Genomic DNA, 21,607 nt, shown 5'->3' with positions numbered 1-21,607 from the left:
CCTTTCTTCCTTCTGAGTTGTGACCCAGAAAAACCCCATTTGTGGAGCACAAAGCTTCCTGCCTGCTTGGAATTCGCGAGCCCATAATCACTCCCTTCGGATTCCCCTGAGCTTTGGGTAGAGAAGGGGAGGCCCAACTTGGCTGGAGGTACAGGAGCTCACGGCACGAGGCCCTCAACAGCCTGGGCTCTGAGGTGCTCGGAACCCCTGCAAGAGGCAGGGCTTATTTTCTTGCTCTAAATAAATAAAAGACAGTCCTTAGAAGGAGGACAGTGTGGGCAGAGGAGCTGGCCCTGCAGGAGGACGCTTTGGAGCTGAGCCTTCAGGGGACAGCCTGGTGACTGGGCAGGGACCTGCCTGTCCAGCTTGATGCTGGGGGCAGAGAGCTCCAGGGGAAGGGCAGGGATGAGAAACACTGGGGGATCAGCAGAGGCTGGCTGGGGCTCCATCTGGAAAATAGGTACCAGCCTCATGCCTGGGAGTGGGCGCCCCGCAGGCGCTGAGGACCTGTAGAGTCTTGTGAAAACCGAGTCTATGCTCTTAACCCCTCAGACACCAGCCACGTATTCTCAGGAGCCTTGGAACCCTTGCTCGACAGCTTCTGTGGCCCCAGCCTCCATCCTGAGAGCCAAGGATGCATCTCACCCTCTGCATGGCCACAGGGGCAAGGCCTGTGATTGAGTGAGTAGGGATGCGAGATCATGGGATAGGTGTAATTGATTTTCTGTTAACATTAAAAGGAAAGCAATCCACTATTAACCCCTTTCCAGCAGCGAAGCCCCAAGATAGCCTGGGGGTGGGTGGTGCTATTAGGGGAAAAGTAACTTTGGTGATTCATCCTAGATGCCCAGGTTACCCTTAGCAACTGGAAGCTTTCACAAACTGCCTTCTTGGGTATAACCTGTCCAAAGAGAAAACCATACGATGTCTGACCTGCAAAGTACCTGAGAACCTCCTTCATTTTACAGATGGTAAATGTGAGTACAGACACAGGTGTTGACTCAGGGAAAGTCCCACGGATAGAGAGTTGGGTGCAGGATCTGGGCTCCCTTCTCCAGACCATGCATCACTGCCCTCCCCTGCACAGCTTCCCGAAAGGGGCTGTGGAGACAGAGCACAGGATTTGAAGTCACACAGACCTGGCTCTGAATTCCACTCACTGGCTGTGTGATCCTGGGTCAATTATGTAACCTCTCTGAGCCTTAGATTCCTTATTGACAGCAGGGAGATAACGATGACTTCCCTGCAAGATTGCTAAGAAGGTTAAAGATATAATTTTGAGCAAGAAGTATTCATCACATCCCATCTTGTCATCCTACTGAATGCAAATGTGAAACCTGGGCAGAGCTTATGTGAGGCTCAGAGAGGGACAGGGCAGGAGGTGGATAGAAGTAGACCAGCACCAAACAGATGGTGAGTTTCCTATTTTATTCTCCCCTGGTACTTCCCTGTCTGGTGTTAAAGGCAGCATGAAACGTGGACGTATATACCAGGTATGGACAGAAAGAGCCTCAAGAAAAGCCTTTGCTTTTTGGCCTGAAAAATGGAAAAGGAGCCTCCGGAAGCTTAGAGACAGTGAAAGAATCAGTCATTTTGTTTTTTGCTTTTATCCTTTCTTCTTGCCACAATCCCAAGAGAATACAGCAGAAGTGGGTGGGCTGGGCAGGCACCTTAAAGGCATAGGGTGGGTGAGTTTTCCCTCTACTAGAGGGGATCCTAAGAGCAATAGGTGAGTTCCTACTGCTTTGTTCTCTCTATCCTTCTAGTGTTTGGTTCAGACACAAATGCCGTTGTGGAAAGTAAATGGCAGGGCAGAGAAATGGCAGCCCCAGGTTTCTGGCTTGAGGACTGCAAAAGGGGGCCCCAGAGAACTAGAAACTGTGGGGCAGCCATGAAGAGAAAGGAAGTCAAGACAGCTATCCTGTACAGTGGTGCATGAGCTCCAGCTTCCCTCCAAGCTGTGTATACCTGGATCTAACTTCAAAGAGAACATCATGGACTTTGAGACCTAAACTACAGGATACACTGTTGCCCAAGTCCCAGACTGGCCACCTGGTGGCACCCACACTAGTCAGGTCTGCATAGCACCACAAAGGCTTTGAAAACTGAACTGACATTGAAACCACAATCCACAGAAAGAGTCTCAGAACTTTGTTCTGAACATAATCAGGTGGATTAACAGCTAAACAAAACATCATCATTTTCTACAGGATTTAAACAGGACCTAGAGTCTTATAACATAATAATCAAAATGTTCAAGAGACACTCCAAAATTAATTGGTGTCCCCCCCCCCAAAAACAAGGAAAAGCAAACTTATAAGTTAAAAGTCAATCAACAGACACCAATGTCGAGATGACACAGATGTTGGCATTATTAGAAAAATACTTAAAAAAACATGGTTTTAAGGAGTAAGGGCAAACACTCTGGAAACAAATGGAAAGATTAGAAAGTCTCAGTGAAGAAATAGAAGGTATAAAGAGGGACCAAATGGAAGTTTTAGAACTGAAGAATATAATCACTGAAATAAAAATGTCACAGATGGAGTCACTAGTGGGTTGAAGATGACAGAAGAAACAGTGAGTGAACTGGAAGACAAATCAATAGGAATGATCCATTCTGAACACCAGACATGGAGAGAAAGTGAGCAGAACCTCAGAGGTCAGTGGGACAACAAAAAAGCTCCAATATTCATGTCATCAGAGTCCCAGAAAGAGGGAAAAAAGAACATGGTGCAGAAAAAATATTTGAAAAAATATTGGCTGAAAAGTTCCCAAATTTGGGGAAGATATAAACTTACAGGTTCTAGAATCTCCAAGAAGATAAACTCAAAGAAATCCTTTACCAGACACACAAAAATTGAACAGCTGAAAATTAAAGACAACCCCTTCCCCAAACTAAAACCCCAAACCAAACAAACAGAAGAATGAAGGTAGCCAGAGAAAGACCCTAAATAGAATGTAAAGAAACCATGATTCAAGATTTCTCCTCAGAAAACAGGAAGGCCAGGAGGAACTGACATAACATTTAAAAAAAATTTTAAATGAAAGAAAAGAGCTGTTGGCCCAGAATTCTGTGTTCAGCGAAATGTATCTTTTAAGAGTAAAGGTGAGAAAAGACAGATAAAGGAATCCTAATAGAATTTGTTGCCAACAGATCTGCTCTAAAAGAAATGCTGGAGGAATTTTTTCAGAAATAGAGGAAATTATACGAGAGGGAAATTTGGAACATGGGGAATAAAGGAACAACAAAGGAAATGATGACTTTCTGGGTATATAGACTATTCTCTGAAATGCTTTAAAATAAGACCACAGAAAGCAAAAGTTGTAACATTGTCTGATAGGATTTTCAATGATTGTGGATGTAATTCCTCTGAATAATACAATGTAGAGAGGATGTAAAGGAACATATGTGATGCTCAAGTTTATACAGTCCACCTGAAAGGGCAAAATATCAATTCTATATGGGCTGTGTGAAATTCTATATGGAAGTTCATTGTGTTTATAATTCCTATAGCGATCACTAAAATAAACTCACACAAAAGATATAGTCAAACACCCAGTAGATAAAATAAAATGGAATACTAAAAATATTAAATATTAAAAGAATTAAATAAGAAAATGGGAAATAGGAAAGAAAAACAGAACATTAATAGTCTAAACATACCAATTAAAAGAAAGAGATGGAAATCAGTCATAAAACCCAGTTTTTTGTAAAGTTATTTTATTTTATTTATTTATTTTTAATAAATATTTTCTTTCTTTCTTTCCTTCTTTTTTCTTTTTCTTTCTTTCTTTCTTTCTTTCTTTCTTCTTTCTTTCTTTCTTTCTTTCTTTCTCTCTTTCTGGCTGCATTGGGTCTTCGTTGCTGCACACAGGGTTTCTCTAGGCAATTATCAGGGATAAAGAGGAACATTACATAATAATAAAAGGCTCAATCTACCAAGAAGATATACCAGTCTTAAAAAGTAGAGCTTCAAAGTAAATGAAGCAAAAACTGATAGAACTGAAAGAGAAACTGGACAAATTGGCAATTTGTCTATTTTACTCCCTTGTCGGTAATCAATGGAACAAACAGAAAACAAGCAAGGACCCAGAAGACTGAGAGCATCGTCAACCAAATGGATCTAAATGATATTTAAATAATACTTTAACCAACGTCAGAAGAATATATATTCTTTCCAAGTGCACATGGAATATTTCACCAAGTAGGCTTTATTCTAATCACAAAACAAATCTCAATACATTTAAAAGACTTGAAATCTTGCAAAGTATGTTCTCTGAACAAAATGCAATGAAACTAGCAATTGACAAGAGAAAGAGCTGGTAAATCTTCAAACATTTGACATTGGAGCAGCATACTCCTAACTAATACGTGGGTCAAAGAAGAAGCTTTATGGGAAATTAAAAAATATTTTGAACTGAACAAAAATGAAAATGTGACATATAAACCACATATAAAATCTGTGGGCTGCAGCTAATAACACATTGAGAGGGAAATGCATGGCATTAAATTGTTTATAGGAGAACAGAAGAAATGCTGAGAATAAAAAGTATAAGTTTCTACCTTAAGACTACAGAAAAGAAAAACAAAATAAGCCCAAAATGAAGAGAAGAAAGGGAATAATAATGGCTGAAGCGGAAAACAATAACATTAAAAACAAAAAAGAATGAAACCAAAATTTGTTTTGTTGTTTTTTTAATCAATAAATGGATAACTTCTAGCCAGACTGGGAAAGAAAGAAAGAAAGAAAGAGAGAGAGAGAGAGAGAGAGAGAGAAAGAGAGAGAGAAAGGAAGAAAGAAAGAGAGAAAGAAAGAAAGAAAGAGAGAGAAAGAAAAGGAGAGAGGGAGGGAGGGAGGAAGGAAGAAAAGAGAGAGAAGACATGATCAATTTGAACAAAGAGGGGCTATCACTACACTTTCCACAGACATTTAAATGTTAATAAAAAAACACTACAAACAGCTCTACACACATAACTTTGACAACTTTGATGAAATGGATCAATTCCTCCAAACCACAAACTACCATAATTCACTCAAGAAGAAATAGATAACCTGAAGAGTCCCATATCCATCAAAGAAATTGAATTTATTGCTTAAAATCTTCCAAAGGAAAAACAAATGCCCAGCTCCAGATGATTTCACTGGTGAATTCTGTCAAATATTTAAAGACAAAGTAATACCATATCTATACAGCTTTTTCTTTTTCCCCAGACAGTTAAAGAGGGAGAACCACTTCCTAATTCATTTTATGAAGGCAGGTCTACCCTGATAAAAAAGGAGAGTATAAAAAAGATCAATACCTTTCATGAGCAGAGATGCAAAAATGTCAACAAAATATTAGCAAATTGAGTCCAAGAATATAAAAAGATGTGTTCAATATTCAAAAACCAGTCACTATAATCCAGCATACTAAAGACTGCAAAGAAAAGCCTTATGATCAAATAAAATTTCACAGAAAAACATTTGACAAAATTCAACTCCATTCATGACAAAAGCTGTTAGCAAACGAGGAAAAGTAGAACACTTCCTTGACCTGATAAAGGGCATCCTCCAAAACCTACTGCTAACATCATACTTAATGGTGAAAGTCTTAATGCTTTCCTCCTAAGATCAGCACCAAGACAATAATGCACATGTTCGCTACTCCTAGTCAACACTGTACTGAAAGTCCTAGGCAGTGCATGAAAGCAAGAAAAAGAAATGAAAGGCGTGAATACTGGAAAGAAAGAAATAAAGTTGTAGCTGTTTGCATATGATTTAATTGTGTACATAGAAAATCCCAAGGAATCAACAAAAATTTACTTGAATAAGTGAGTTGTGTAAGGATGTAGAAATACAAGGTCAACATATAAAAATTAAATTATATTTTTATATACTTGCAATGGATACTTTGAAACAAAAATTAATAGAAATAATACAATTTAAAACATTTCCATACAATATGAAATATTATGCTTTAAACATAACAAAACATATACAGGATCAATATACTGAAAACCACAAAACATGGATATAAGAAATCAAAGAAGACCTAAGTAAATGGAGAGAGAAACTATATTTGTGGATGGGAATACCCAAAGTAGCTAAGATTTAAATTCTTTCCAAATAGAACTATAAATTTAATGCAATTTCAACAAAAATTCCAGCAGGATTCTCTTTTGTAGGCATAAACGAACATTAAAAAATGTATATGGAGGGCTTCCCTGGTGGCACAGTGGTTGAGAGTCTGCCTGCCAATGCAGGGGACGTGGGTTCATGCCCCAGTCTGGGAAGATCCCACATGCCACGGAGCGGCTAGGCTTGTGAGCCATGGCTGCTGAGCCTGCTCATCTGGAGCCTGTGCTCTGCAACGGGAGAGGCCACAACAGTGAGAGGCCTGTGTACCGCCAAAAAAAAAAAAAAAAAGTATATGGAAGGGAATTCCCTGGTGGTCCAGTGGTTAGGACTCCACGTTCTCACTGCCGAGGGCCCAGGTTCAATCAATACCTGGTGGGGGAATTAAGATCCCATAAGCCACGTGGTCAAAAAAAAAATGTATATGGAAAACCAAAGGAATTAGAATAACCAAAACAACTTTAAAGAGAAGCATCAATTTAGATGAAGCGCACTACCTGATTTTAAGACTTACCATAAAGCTACAGTATACAAGACCATGTTGTAACAAAGGGATGGACATAAAGACCAAGAGGACAGAATAGAAAACAGAGAAACAGACCCACAGAAATATGTCTCAGTGAAGATTTCCAGGGTGCAACAGGGAAAGGATGAGCTTTTCAACAAATGGTGTTGGAACAATCAGACATTCATATACAAAAAAAGAATCTGGAATTAAACTTTACACCTCGTATAAAAACTCCAAAAGGGTCATAGATCTAAATATAAAAGTAAATGTATAAAATTTTTAGACAGTAAAAATTGGAGTCAATATTTGCGACCTGTCACATAAGGAATTCCAAAAGCACAATCTAAAAAGAAAATTACATAAGATTTCATAAAAACTAAAACGCTTTTGCTTTGCGGAAGACCCTGTTCAGAGGATGAAAAACTAAGCTGCAGACTGGGAGAAGGTCTTTGCAAATCACATATCAGATAAAAGACTTGTATCTGGAACATGTAAAGAGCTTGCAAAACTCAACAGTTAGAAACAAACCCAATGGGGAAGAGAAATGAATATAAGATCTGAACAGACACTTCACCAAAGAGGACACACTGCTGGTAAATGAGCCCATTAAGAGATACTCAACCTGGTTCAGCATCAGGGAAATGCAAATCAAAACCACAATGAGATGCCATTACACACCTGCCACAAAGGCTAAAATAAAAAATCTGATAATACCAAGTGCTGGTGAGGATGTGGAGCAACTGGAACTCACACATACTTTGCTGGCAGGAATGCAAAAGTGTACACACAGCTCCTCTGGAAAAAGTTTGGCTGTTTCTTGTAAAGTTAAATGTACATTCTTCTATGACCCAGCAATCCCATTCTAGATAATTATCGTAGAGAAACGAAAGCTCCACACAGCACGGATGTTTTTATGCGCTTTTTTTAAACATCTTTATTGGAGTATAATTGCTTTACAATGGTGTGTTAGTTTCTGCTTTATAACAAAGTGAATCAGCTATACATATACATATATCCCCATATCTCCTCCCTCTTGCGTCTCCCTCCCACCCTCCCTATCCCACCCCTCTAAGTGGTCACAAAGTTTATATGGGCTTTATTCATAATCGTCAAAAAGTGGAAACAGCCCAAGGGTCCTTCAGATGGTGACTGGATAAACAAACTGTGATACATCCATACAATGAAATACGATTTGGCAATAAAAAATGAGTGAATATTGATTGACCCACACACAACATGGATGCATCTCCAGAGCGTTACACTGTTGGAAAGAAGCCGCTCTCACTGTAGGATGCATCTATATCATCTTCTTGGAAAGCTGACCTAGAATGACCAAGAACAGATCAGTAGATGCCAGGGTTTGGGGTGGGGGGCATTTAACTACAAAGAGATGGCTCCAGTGGGCATCTTGGGGGTGATGAAGCTTTACTCTGATTATAGTGGAGGTTACAGGAATCTACACGAGTATTAAATCTCATACAACTGCCAAGCAAAAAAAGTCAATTTTATTTCATGTTAACTTTTAAAAAATCAAAATAAAAAATGATATAATGAAACAAAAATGCCTCATTCATAGGTGTACATCATACATGTTGGTGTCATTCTTCTTTTTATTAATTAAAAAATTGTACAAAAGATTCTACTGGGATGTTACGGGACCAATGAAGATTTTTGGCTGGCAACGCACGGTGCCCCATCCCCTGCTGTCACCTCCACAACACCTGAAAGTGTCCCCTTGGCTGGTTCACACTTACCCTCCTGCATCCCAGCTCCGAGGGGTCCTGCAAAGCCCAGCTGGTAATGGTCATGACTCACTCATGGAGATCCTGAGGTGACAAGTCAAAAGTGATTCGACCCCACCTCCAGCTCTTCGTCTAGACTGCTCTTTTCATTTTCTCTGCTGTGATGTATCCCCCCAACAGCCCCTGCTCCAACCCAGAAGCTCCGAGGGGAGGGAGGGGCGGGTGGGTCTGCGGCTGGGTGGCCTCTATGTCTCTAGGGCCGGCCAGATGAGGCAGAACCATGCTCCGCAGAAGACCAGCCCTCCTGGAGCAGGGGGTGCCTTCAGACCCCAAAGGAGGGTCCTTGAGTGGGGAGACTGTCTTCTCTGGCTGTGTGAACCCACGTGGGTTCCACTCCAGGCTTGGTGACGGTGATGCCCGAGGCGTCGCCCGGATGTGCTCTGGGCTGGTGTTGAGGGGTCTGCGTGCGGCCAAGGATTTTGGGGGCCATGAGTCCACACTGGACCCAGGCCTGCTCCTCCTCCAGCCTCTACTAATGAAGCGCCCTTGTGTGTCCCGGGTTAGAGAACAAATCAGCACGAAATAATGTTTTTACTAAATCTCTGCTCTCCAGCGTGTGCCGTTGTATCAACTTGTTAGTGGGCCTCTGGGAACACCGCGGCGCATGCTGATGCCGGCTCATGCCAATTACCAGGCTGAGTGATGCAATAGCCTTGTATCATTTCACCATTGCCTGGGAACAGCAGGTGAATGCTATAGTTTATGATTTTCAATTATAAATCAAATAGACTGAGTTCTCGCTGCTCTTAATAAAGGCTGTAAAAGTACTGAAGTGTGTGGACAGGCTTCTGCTTGGGAAAGAAAAAAACAGCTTGGGTTTCTAAGCGATTGCTTGGGCGGTGTTTTTGTTTTTGCCACCGTCTGATGTGTTTAGGGTTCGGAAGAATATTTTAGAATAGGTGCAGCCAGTAGGGGCTGGAGGGTCCCGTTAATCACCCCAGATGGGCTCGGACATGCTTCCGACAGACAGAGTGATCTCACGTCCCTCTGGGGGGCCCTGCTTGTCCTAACACAGACACTGCTGCCCTGTGGAGGTTTCTCAGAGGGGGTCAGGGCATTTGCACTGGATGTCTGGGGGCAGAGTTCCTGTTGGACTGAGAGATGATGCTTTAGGAGTGGATGGGACATCTGTAGGGATTGGGGGCAGGGCCAGTTCTGTTCGTCCCGAGAGAATAAGAAGGTTTCCTTTGAGGATCTTGACTCTGTCCCTTGACAAGCTGATTGACCTGGGGCAGTTTACCTAACCTCTCTGTTCCCAGGTTGCTTCATCTACAGATAGTGACAATAGTTACCACCCTGGTATAAAACCCAGAGCCTGACAAGCTGGCCCCTGGGAAGCTGTTCATTATTGTTCCTAGTTGGAGAGGGAAAGGCCAGAGAGGTAGAAGGAATGAGAGCAACGTTCAGTGTGGCAGACAGAGTTCAGAGAGCCAGCAAGCGGGCAGTTGATATGTCTGGGAAGAGACCTGAAGACACAGAATTGAGCAAAACTGGGAGATGTGGAAGATGAGTTTTTTCTCTTGAACATCAGTTAGAAGGAGCTGACTGCATTAAGCTCAAAATGAGACCCATCCAGGGAAACTTTTAAATGGCAAAGGTAAAGAAAACCGTTGTGTAAATATCCAGGTAGAAGAGAGAAGTTACACCAACATGAATGAGGTCCTTTTGGCCTCAGCTTTCTCCCCTGCCACATTTAATGCCCAAACCCTCAGAGGGGCTGCTGCCTCTGCCCCCCACCCCCGGCCACAAGTGCACCCTCTACTCTGTATCCTATTTCAGATTGACAGAGGTTCCACAAACATTACCAGATGGCAGCAAGAAATACCCCAACTGTGAACTCATTTTTTTAAATAAATTGTCACTAATGAACTGAGTCCTTGTATCAGTGTCCTGGGGCTGCTGTAACAATTAACCTCAAACATGGTAGCCGAAAGCAACAGAAGTTTATTCTCTCACCATCTGGAGCCCAGAATTCAGAACTCAAGGTGTCAGCAAGGCCATGGTCCCTCTGGAGGCTTTAGATGGTCTCTGGTTTGTGGCAGCATCCCTCGGTCTCTACGTCCATCTTCACGTGGCCTCTTCTCCTGTGCGTGTCTCAAATATCCCTCTGCCTTTCTTCCATAAAGGTTTGGGGTCCACCCTAAACACAGGATGACCTTGTCTGGAGATCCTTAAGTTTGTTACATCTGCAAAGATCCCCTTTCCAAATAAGGGTCACATTCACAGGGTCCCGGGGTTAGGACAGGGACATATCTGTTGGGGGCCCCTATCTAACCCACTCCAGTCCCCAGGTGACATTTCTGCCTAAGGGCCTCCTGCAGGGTGTTGGTGGTGTATCCAGTCTGCAGAGCAGTCTCTGGAGGGGCTGGACTGCCTCAGCACTTCCACGTGCGGGAGGATGCAGACCCCAAGTTCCTGTGGGTCCACGCTTCCTCATGTTCCAAAGGGTCAGCAGGACACACATGATGACCCCAGGACCAGCCTTTCACCTGCAGTGCTGAGAGCTGGAAGAGGAAGCCATGATGTTTACCAGGGAAAGTGACAATCCCTCGCTGCTGTGGCCCCCATGGACCCCACTGGTATGGAGATGCTGGTCTGGGTGTGAGTCTGAGGTTGAGTGAGGTTGGTCTGATTAACTTATTAGGTTAGGGACTTGCCTGCGTCCTCATCTTCCACCCAGACTTCCTGAGGAACGTATGCCAGAGAGCTCTGCTTAGGCTCGAGTCCCAACCATTTTCCCTGGGAGTCTACGTTGTGTAGTATGCTCACTCAGCCATGCTTACAGAGAAAGAAGGAAAGAAAGAAGTGTCTGCTGTTTCTGCCAAGATTGTAAGAGAAAACCTTTATAATCCAATAACTTGGTTTCCAGTGAAGGTTGATTGAATTGGGTTGATTGATTTTTAAGGTGTGAAGTCTATACGAAAAGAATCTCTCTCTCTCTCTCTCTCTCTCTCTCTCTCTCTCTCTCTCTCACACACACACACACACACACACTCGGTGTAGCCTTTTTTAGATGTAATTTGCAGATCTGTGCCCATCAATAGATAAAAACCAATTAGGAGCTCAATGATGATCAAGTTATGACATAACAGGATTTTTTGAGTGTTGGAATTATTTAAATGTAGAACAATTTTTAAAATTCTGAAGGAAATTAAAAAAATCTCGTAACTAATATATGAATAAGAGTTGATATGAAGCGAATGGGGATGGTGTGGGGTGATGTGGGACCCACAGGACGAGGAAGGGAGTAGCCCCGATTCTTGGCCGGAGGCTCAGGCTGCTCAGTTCTGTCTTGACCACAGACTGGAGTGAGTTGATCTGGAGCTTAGTCTGGGCTCTGCACAATATGGCCGTGAGAGTTTACTTTGTCATGTGATATAAGTCCAGGTGTCAGAACCCTGGGGCTGTGCGGCCGATCCATGGTGCCACGGAGACTAGATCTGCTCTGTCTTTTCGCTGCACTGTCGCTTAGCGCGTGGCCTTTGCCCTCAGAGGGCCTCCGTGTCCGAGATGGCTGAAAGGGCACTGACCACATCTGTCTTCCAGGCAGCAGGGCACAGGCAAGGGACACGATGGCGCTCCCTGGCCATCTCTTAAGGAATCTTCCTTAAGTCCCACTAAGCAACTCCCCCTTACATCTCATTGGCCGGAACTTAGTCAAAACACCATCCCTACTTCAGGGAAAATGTGACTTTTTAGATGTGCACATTGATGTCTTAAATAAAAGGGGCTTTTTTTTCCTTTTCTTTTCTTTCTTTTTTTAAACCAAGGATAAAACGAATACTCGGTATTGGATGGTCACCTAGCCATCTCTGCCATGGAGGGGCAAAAATAGATCAGGCAACAGGTTTACAGGAGTTCCAATATTAATATCAAAGATGAATTCATGGCAAGATGCATCCAAAGACAAAGTTACAACTTTATAGAGATAAAAGCTAACCTCAAAGATATAGGAAAACTTATGCCCAGCAGATAATATACAAAAAGGCACAAGAAAGAGTGTTATATACCCATGGAGACGCTGGCAATAGCAGGATCGTAGCAAAATAATTAATACATGTATTTCCTTTTTCATCATATTAGTAAGATAAGTCATCATAACAAATCATAAATAATGAGTCATAGTAAGGCAATACAGGATCTGATTAGTATTGTTAATTAAGTCCATTTGTTTATCACTCAGCACATACATATGGATAGAGCACCCACCTACGTGCCAGGTAGCAGTCCCATGCCGGGCGCAGCTGTGAGAGGACGGCCATAATGTCCCTGTGAAGCACACTGTCTGGGAAAGGTGAACTGAAGAGACATCAATCATTGAAATATGACTCCTGTAGGGAATATCTATTCTTCTCCAAAACTCTTGGGACATTTATAAAAACAGATGAACTCTTAAGCCATAAAGAAATCAGCAGTCTATTACAAAAGCAGAAATTGTTCAGGCTCCTTTTGCAAACCACATTGTCATAAAACTAGAAAATAATAAAAAGATTTTCCTTAGTTTAAAATCTAAGGAAAGATGGAATGTAAATGTTCTCTTAAGTCATTATTAGCAGAAGGAAGGAAGGAAGGAGTGAGAGAAAGAGGGGGAGAAAGGAAGGAAGGAAGAAAGAAAGGAAGAAAGAAAGGAAGGAAAGAAGGCAGGAAGGAAGGAAGGAAGAAGGAAGGAAGGGAGACTTCAATTACAGACTATGATGAACAATACACACCCAAATTTAACACATTCAGCTGGATAATCCTCAAAGGAAAATTCATAACTGGAAGTCACCTTATCAGGAAACAACATTACGAACATAACAATTATATTTGTTAGCTTTGGGTGAGTAAGAAACCACCCCAGACTTAGTGCCTTGAGACAACTGTTGTGTTTGGCTCTGTGGGTTGGCTGGGTCATTCCTCTGACCTGTGTCGGTGTGGCTGGTTTCAGCTGGGCTTGTCCACTGGTGGGTAGGCTAGCTGATCCAGCGTTGACCTGGTCACTCATCTGGTGGTTGGCAGGCTGCCGGCTGGAGCACACGGGCTCTGCATATGGCCCTTCCCCAGCACGGAAGCCTGGGCTCTTTCATATGATGGGCTCAGCCGCCCAAGTGCAGCAAGGTGGGCGAGCCCCAGGACACAGACAAATATCACTAGAGCCAAAAACAAATGAGAACAAATATGGGAAAACTTGAAGTTATATGAGAATTCTATTGACCATGATGTATGAATGTATTTTAAAAATTGCATACATTTTAAATTTATTAAATGATAAATTGAATGAATGATATTCTGAAGATGTGCACTTTACCAAAAGGAACTCAAGGAAATGTATAAAACCTGATTAGACCAATAACCAAGGTAGGAACCAAGAGAGGCTAATACAGACAGAAATGATAGGCCTGACAGCAAGGGAAGGCAGGTGAGGGCCAGGAGAATTGTGTAGTTGGTAATACAGCAGTAGAAGCTGGGCACAACTCTAAGACCAGTCATAATTTATAATTGGTCCCTCAGAGAAGTTGGGGCCAGAGATTGCACTCCAAGCCAGAGTTGTGACAGCAGAAATGCTCATTGGAAATTGCATTCTCCATTTGGAGCAAGAAAACAGAACTATTGTGTAAGCCCTAGTTTGTCCAGGCAAAAGCGCCCACACAAGATAAATTATCCAACTAGGATTATGAAACACAAGAAGCAATGACCAGAGGAAATAAATAAAGAATAGATATATATTAAAGAGAAAGGATTAACTGTCTTTTGAAAGTTAGGTTTCTTGAGTAATCATTTTTATAAAAGCAAAACTCACCTTTTAAAAATGTACTGTTCTACAAATTGTGACAAGAGCATAGGGTCATGTAGCTTCTTCCTTAATCAAGATAAAGAATGTTTCCATTACCCTCCAAAAGGTCTCCCATTCCCCTTAATAGTCAAATCCCCCTCCCTACCCCTATTCTTTGACATCCACTGACCTGTTTGCTGCCTCTATAGTTTTCCTTTTGCAATTTGTTATATAAACAGAGTCATGCATTATGCAGTCTTTGGCTTCTTTCAACTTAGTATAACGTGTTTGAGATCCACCTATGCTATTGGAATTGGTAGCATGTACTGTTGGCTTTTATTGCTGAATCGTATTCCCTCTGTAGGGATACATCATGACTTGTTCATCCATTCACCAGGTGATGGACATTCGTTTACAGGATTTTTTTTTCCAGCCATGAACAAAGCTTCTGTGAAAATTCACATACAGGTGTTTGTGTGACCATATGGTTCTATTTCTCTCAGACAAATACCCAGAGGTGGGAATGCTGGGTAATTGTATACGTGGCTTCAAAAGAACTTGTCAAGCTGGTTTCCAAAGGGGCTGCACCAGTTTGCATTCCTACCAGCAATGGACAAGAGTTCTAGGTGCTCCACGTCCTTGCCAGCAGTTGACCTTATCAATATTTTTACAAATTTAGTTTCACTGAACTATTCTTCTGGTTGGGTAATGGTATTTCCTTTTGATTTAAATTTACTTACATTTCCATAATGACCAGTGATGCCAAGTATCTTTTCCCATGCTTCACGCTTATTTGGCATATCTTCTTTGGTGAAGGGTTTGTTCAAATCTTTTGTCCATTTCATTTTTTAAATTGGGTTGTTTCGTTTCTTATTATTGACTTTTGTGAATTTTTTAATATATTTTTTAAAACCAGTGTTTCACTAAATATACAAATCTTTTCTTTCAGTCTCTGGCTTGTTTTTTTTGTGTTCTTAGGAGTGTCTTTTCAATAAGAATTTTTCAGTTTTGATGAAGTCCAATGTAACAATTTTTCCTTTCATGATTTATGTTTTCCGTGCCTTATTGAACTACTTGCCTAAGCCAATGCCACAAAGATTTTCTTCTGTTTTTTGCTAGATATTTTATAGCTTTAGGGTTTTTGATCTATGATTAATTCCCAGATAATTTTTCTATATGGTACAAGGTATTGGCTAGAGGTTAATTTTCCTGCAGATGGAGTCTAATTATTCTAATACCACTTTTTGAAATGCTTATCATTCTCCACTGAATTGCCTCAGCACCTTTATTGAACAGCAATAAAAATGTATAAAATACACAATATATACATAAATGTATATAAAATCAAGCTGATTCTAAAGTTTATATGGAAAATCAAGGAAAGTAGAATATCCAACATAATTTTGAAAAGGAAGAACAAAGTGGGAAGACTCTTACTACCTGATTTCAAGACTTACTATAAAGCTACAACATCACAACAATATGACAGAATGGTGTTGATCAAAGGTAAGACCTCTAGGTTGACGGATAAGAGTAAAGAGCTGACAGGACTTGGGTGCCTACAACTCTAGAGAGAATTTCTGGAGGGAAACAGAGAGAGCAGACCTTAACATCTGGAATGGCTTTTCCCTTCCGGGTAGTTGCTGATTTTCTAGCTGTGGCTGAAAGGCTGAGGAGCTGACCAGTTTTTATAGACCCATGGAGCTTTGGGGACAAAAGTTGGAGTTCATGGCTTCACATAAATAAGGGGCCCTCATACACATGGTAGTTTTTCAGTGTGGAGAACCTAAATATTCTATGCTCTGGAATAAGGGTGAACTGGAAAAAAACAGCCCTCACAGAGACTCAAGGCCAAGTTTCAATCATCTTGCTCTCTAACTGGATTAAAGAGATCTGTTCCTACCCAAATGCCAAAAGAAAAAGTAATGCCTCCATAGAACGATATCATCCAGAGGCTCAAATGACCTTTATTTACACTATTCCACCTACAGTGTTCAGCATTCAAAAAAGATAATCAGACGTTGATTGGATATTAAGAAAAAGATAAACAATGGAAACAGACTCACAGGAAATCCAGTTATTGGATCTGTCAGATCAAATATTAAAATAATGATAATTAATGTATTCAATAAATTAAAATACAAAGAGAATGCCAGCAGGAAACATAAAAATATTTAAGAAGCTAAAATGAAAATTCCAGAACTGCAAAAATAACTGAAATAAAGAATTCAAAAAACATTTTACTTGCAGTTTAGACATCGCTTAAAAGAAAATTAATAAACTAGAAGATAGATTAGAATAAAATATTCAACACATTGAGAAAAGTATGAAAGATATTAAATAGACTATAAGAGACATATGGGTCCCAGTGGAAAGATCTGCCCCACATGTGATGGTAGTCCCATTAGCAGAAATAAAAGAGAATGGGGAAATCACAATTTTTGAAGGCAACAATGCAGCTGAAAAATTTTCAGAAGTGACAAAAACTTTAAGCCACAGATTCAAGAAGTGCTATAAACCCTTAGTGGATTCAATAAAAGGAAAACCACATCAAGGCCCATCATGATAAAACTGTTGAAAACTGAGTGAGAGGGATACTTTCCAATTCATTTTGTGAGGCCAGCATAGTCTTGATAGCAAAACCTGACAAATACTTTAAAAGAAAAGAGAATTTCAGGGCAACCTTTTTCATGAACATAAATACAATCATACTAAACAAAGTATCAGCACGATGAATTGAGCAATGTAGAGAGATAATATATTGCAGTCATGTTGGTTGTCATCCAAGCATTGTAGGTTGATTTAACATTTGAAAATCATTCCACATAATATACAGTAAAAACAGAATAAAAGATAAAATTACATCATTCAGTAGATAAAACAAAGGTATTTGATAAAATTCAATACAAAGTAATACAAAAATTTTAGAACATTAGACATAGAGTTTTGCCAAGTCCTTAATATGTAAAAATATATTTACAAAAAAACAAACAAACAAACAAAACTCTGAAATAACCTACCAAAACATCAGACTTAAAGCTGTAGTAACACACAAAGGGAGAAAAGAATGCCTATTATTATTTAAAAAAAAAAAAAAGGCAAGAAAGAGAAACTGCATGTAGAATAATTGGGAAGTAAGAAATAAAATTATCATTATTTGAATACAAAATGATTATATACATAAAGAAAAAAGAGAATACAAATAAGCTATTAGAATTAATGCGTGAATTTGACGTTTTTTAGAATAGTTCAATACACAAAAATCTATTGTATTTCCTTATGATGGCCCCAAATTCTGAAAATATAGATAATATTATTTTCTCCTTTATTGTGATGTAGCATCAATAAATCACTTATTATGTATTTGCCTATCTTTGCATACTTGGTGATCTGATGTATATTAGAAAATCAAATTTAAAAATGTCATTTAAAATAACATTTACAAGAGCATCCAAAGCCTAGGGATAAACATGCTGTTCCCCATATAGAAAAGGACAAAACATTATGGAGAGAGATTAAAGAAGACCTAAATAAATAGAGGGCTATATACACTGGTTTGTTCATAACTTCTCTTAAGGGCCAATTTTATGCCTTGAAATTAGCTAAGGTGATAGTATTTACACCACAGAAATTGGCAAACAATGCAAGACACATATTTTCTCTTGAAGAAACTGTTGTTCGCCATTTACCAGTACACCAATGGCTATACCATGTTCATGGATTGAAAAACTAAATATAGTAAAGACATCCACTTTATGTACTTTTTTCTGTAGATCTAATGCAATCCCTTAAAATGTTTCAGTAAATTTTCTGAGGACATTTATAAAGTGTTTAAAAAATTATATGGAAATCCAATGTACCAAGAATGACCAAGAAAATATTAAAGAAGAAGAACAGTGGTGGAGGACTTAAATGCCTGATTATCAACATTTATTATAAAGCAATGGTAATTAAGACAAGAGGGTATTAGTTAAGGATAGACAAAGAGATCAATGGAATAGAATAGAACAGAGTCCAGAAACAGGTCCACACATATGTTGACACTTGATTTGTGACATTGTAGGTCAGTGGGGGAAAGAACATTAAATAGCCACACGGAAAAATTAATCCTGTCCTGTATACCATACAGACCTAGTGTAAATCTAAATTTGAATAATAAAACAATAAAGTTTGTAAGGAAAACATAGAAGAATATCATCACAACCTTGGATTGATAAAGTTTACTTTAACCAGATCCAGAAAGTACTAACTTTAAAAGAAAACACTGATAAATTGTATTACATTGAAATTAGGAAGTTCTGGTCATCAAATGATATCCTTAAGAGAATGAAAAGACAAGTCACACAGTAGGAGAATATTTGCAATAAATACATTCAACAAAGTGCTTCTGCCCACTCTCACCACTCTTATTCAACATAGTTTTGGAAGTTTTAGCCACAGCAATCAGAGAAGAGAAGGAAATAAAAGGAATCCAAATCGGAAAAGAAGAAGTAAAGCTGTCACTGTTTGCAGATGACATGATCCTATACATAGAGAATCCTAAAGATGCTACCAGAAAACTACTAGAGCTAATCAATGAATTTGGTAAGGTAGCAGGATACAAAATTAATGCACAGAAATCTCTGGCATTCCTATATACTAATGATGAAAAATCTGAAAGTGAAATCAAGAAAACACTCCCATTTACCATTGCAACAAAAAGAATAAAATATCTAGGAATAAACCTACCTAAGGAGACAAAAGACCTGTATGCAGAAAACTATAAGACACTGATGAAAGATATTAAAGATGATACAAATAGATGGAGACATATACCATGTTCTTGGATTGGAAGAATCAACATTGTGAAAATGACTCTACTACCCAAAGCAATCTATAGATTCAATGCAATCCCTATCAAACTACCATTGGCATTTTTCACAGAACTAGAACAAAAAATTTCGCAATTTGTATGGAAACACAAAAGACCCCGAATAGCCAAAGCAATCTTGAGAACAAAAAAAGGAACTGGAGGAATCAGGCTCCCTGACTTCAGACTATACTACAAAGCTACAGTTATCAAGACAGTATGGTACTGGCACAAAAACAGAAAGATAGATCAATGGAACAGGATAGAAAGCCCAGAGATAAACCCATGCACATATGGACACCTTATCTTTGATAAAGGTGGCAGGAATGTACAGTGGAAAAAGGACAGCCTCTTCAATAAATGGTGCTGGGAAAACTGGACAGGTACATGTAAAAGAATGAAATTAGAACACTCCCTAACACCATACACAAAAATAAGCTCAAAATGGATTAAAGACCTAAATATAAGGCCAGAAACTATCAAACTATTAGAGGAAAACATAGGCAGAACACTCTATGACATAAATCACAGCAAGATTCTTTCTGACCCACCCCCTAGAGTAATGGAAATAAAAACAAAAATAAACAAATGGGACCTAATGAAACTTCAAAGCTTTTGCACAGCAAAGGAAACCATAAACAAGACCAAAAGACAACCCTCAGAATGGGAGAAAATATTTGCAAATGAAGCAACTGACAAAGGATTAATCTCCAAAATTTACAAGCAGCTCATGCAGCTCAACAACAAAAAAACAAACAACCCAATCCAAAAATGGGCAGAAGACCTAAATAGACATTTCTCCAAAGAAGATATACAGACTGCCAACAAACACATGAAAGAATGCTCAACATCATTAATCATTAGAGAAATGCAAATCAAAACTACAATGAGATATCATCTCACACCAGTCAGAATGGCCATCATCAATAAATCTAGAAACAATAAATGCTGGAGAGGGTGTGGAGAAAAGGGAACCCTCTTGCACTGCTGGTGGGAATGTGAATTGGTTCAGCCACTATGGAGAACAGTATGGAGGTTCCTTAAAAAACTACAAATAGAACTACCATATGACCCAGCAATCCCACTACTGGGCATATACCCTGAGAAAACCGAAATTCAAAAAGAGTCATGTACCAAAATGTTCATCGCAGCTCTATTTACAATAGCCCGGAGATGGAAACAACCTAAGTGCCCATCATCGGATGAATGGATAAAGAAGATGTGGCACATATATACAATGGAATATTACTCAGCCATAAAAAGAAACGAAATTGAGCTATTTGTAATGAGGTGGATAGACCTAGAGTCTGTCATACACAGTGAAGTAAGTCAGAAAGAAAAAGACAAATACAGTATGCTAACACATATATATGGAATTTAAGAAAAAAAAAATGTCATGAAGAACCTAGGGGTAAGGCAGGAATAAAGATGCAGACCTCCTAGAGAACGGACTTGAGGTTATGGGGAGGGGGAAGGGTGAGCTGTGACGGGGCGAGAGAGAGTCATGGACATATACACACTAACAAACGTAGTAAGGTAGATAGCTAGTGGGAAGCAGCCACATGGCACAGGGATATTGGCTCGGTGCTCTGTGACAGCCTGGAGGGGTGGGATAGGGAGGGTGGGAGGGAGGGAGACGCAAGAGGGAAGAGATATGGGAACATATGTATATGTATAACTGATTCACTTTGTTATAAAGCAGAAACTAACACACCATTGTAAAGTAATTATACCCCAATAAAGATGTTAAAAAAAACAAAAAAACAAAAAAAAAAAAAAACAAAGTGCTTGTATTCATATTATATACATGAAGAACTACTTCAGATAAATTAGAAAATATAAATCAACGGGAAAACGGGCAAAAGCCTTGAGAAAACCCTTTGTATTCAAGAAAAAAAAAAACGATTCAGTGTCAGTTATCAGGGAAATACACTTAAAACTACAATGCTAACACCCCAGATTCACTACAATGGTTAAATTTTTAAAAGATGAAAAATATTAAGTATTGGCAAGGATTTGGAAGAAATGGAACTCTCAAACATTGCTCTACCTTTTGCTAGAATTTTGAGTTTGGGCAAGTTTCATAACCTATAAAGTGACCTTCCCTCAACTAGAAAGTGGTCATAACCCACCCATGTCACCAAGTGGAGATGAGGGTCAGAGGATATAAAGGTGAACGCAGGGTTGGAGTTACACCCGGGCACCAGCAACCCTGATGTCTTGTTATGGTGCATTGAGAAGACACCTGTCTCAGAAGACTGAGATTCAAGGTAAACTTGGGGAGGCCCTGGGCAGAAACCTGATTAGGCAGTGCAGGTGGTGTTTGCCTGTTGTTACTCCTGACCCTGGAGAGAGGACTGCTCCATAAGCATCTGGGCTGGGCTGCAGGATGGATCCTGGGCTGCACAGGGCTGGAGGGGTCAGCATCTCCAGGCCATCATATTGGCTTTATTGGACCCAGTCGGAGGGCCCAGAAGGGGAGAATCTTGGAGACGCATCTGGGCCACAGGTCTCTCCACTGTCTGTACCTGGACACTCTGTTCAGTGTCAACCTTGGAGCCACTGGATTTTCATTTTCCT

Source organism: Tursiops truncatus, chromosome 11 (genome assembly GCF_011762595.2).
Source record: "Tursiops truncatus isolate mTurTru1 chromosome 11, mTurTru1.mat.Y, whole genome shotgun sequence".
NCBI lineage: Eukaryota > Metazoa > Chordata > Mammalia > Artiodactyla > Delphinidae > Tursiops > Tursiops truncatus.
The sequence above is the reverse complement of the archived record's forward strand: the minus strand, read 5'-3'. Positions refer to the sequence as shown.